The sequence below is a fragment of the Chiloscyllium plagiosum genome, unplaced genomic scaffold, assembly GCF_004010195.1.
Source record: "Chiloscyllium plagiosum isolate BGI_BamShark_2017 unplaced genomic scaffold, ASM401019v2 scaf_54365, whole genome shotgun sequence".
Taxonomy (NCBI): Eukaryota; Metazoa; Chordata; class Chondrichthyes; order Orectolobiformes; family Hemiscylliidae; genus Chiloscyllium; species Chiloscyllium plagiosum.
In genome coordinates, this window is record NW_025140339.1 from 1 (window position 1) to 1,235 (window position 1,235).

The 1,235-nt window shown below is 40.4% G+C and overlaps 1 long non-coding RNA gene across 1 annotated transcript; it reads left to right on the forward strand.

The window, feature by feature from the left end:
• Positions 1-87: 87 nt before the first annotated feature.
• Positions 88-911, forward strand: LOC122544976. The gene is made up of 3 exons (XR_006310478.1): positions 88-176; positions 481-540; positions 849-911. It is a non-coding gene; the product is annotated as an uncharacterized LOC122544976 (long non-coding RNA).
• The last annotated feature ends 324 nt before the right edge of the window (positions 912-1,235 follow it).

Below are 1,235 nucleotides of genomic sequence, written 5' to 3' on the forward strand. Positions count from 1 at the left end.
GAAATGAAATGTAAATGAAATTGAAATGTAAGTTAAATGTAAATGTAAATCCTCCACAACCTATTCCATTCTAATTGGATGTAATGATTGTGAATGCATTCCATTTTCTTCAAAAGAATTAACAGCTACAACACTAACAACCATCACAAGTGGATCTACTGCCAGTTCCACAACTGGTGAGTAACATCCCCTTTCACATTACATTACAATGTATTTTCACATCAGATTACCTTCATAGCTTCAAATCTGAGAGGGAAATGACAGTTTCATCTTAGTTCTTTGTCAGTGAAATTATGTCCATATTTTCATCAAAACTCTTGTCCATTTCACATTCCTGTGGTGCCATGGAAATGAACATTGATTAGATTGTCGTAAAATCTCTGCAACTCAGGTCACTTTACCTTTCTGATTAAAATGACAAGAGTGGAGTCTAAACTAAGTTGGCATCTGGTGATTTTGAATATCATTCATACATTTCAGAAGAAACAACCACATCTGTACCACCAACTACAACTGGCTCTACCAGTGCTTCGACAAGAGGTGAGTGAGGAATTCCTTCAGTGTGGAATAGCGAGGCCTGAGTGGGCAATGATATTGTTACCTTAGTTCTTTATCAGGGCATTTCTGACAAATGAATACCTCCATCCTCGCGGAGCAAAGTCTTCAGTTCAAAACTAAAATACGAAAGGCGGCAGGCACCAGTGAGTGCTCGAGCACATCCAAATCACAGCAGCTCTGGGAGTACCTGGCACTGGATATGTCTGTGTTTCTGTGATGCTGACATTTGCATAATACTGTCCTCTTCCAACTTGGGCGTATTGAATGTGATTGCATTTGTTTCACTTCAGAACAAACAATGACAACAACAGGGATAACCACCACACCGGGTTCAACTGCCAGTTCCACAACGGGTGAGTGCTGTCTTTTTCATTCCACATGATAAGTAATGAAATGAGTTAAAATGGTTACAACTTAAATGCCTGGTCAGTGAAGTCCCTGTGTCAGTCGAGGTTGATATGTCATAGTCTCAGCTCAGGAGGTTTTGGGAACATAAGACATTCCTGACACTTGTTCATCAGCAAAAATCTGTCGCTTCTAACTCCAGTAGACAATCCCCTGGTATTGGATCAGAATGGGTTCACACCCGGCATGCAGATAAATGTTAATTATTGATGAGTGTCAGTGTAACCTAACGTCAATACTGATTGCGCACTCCCATTATGGATCCGCCCTGA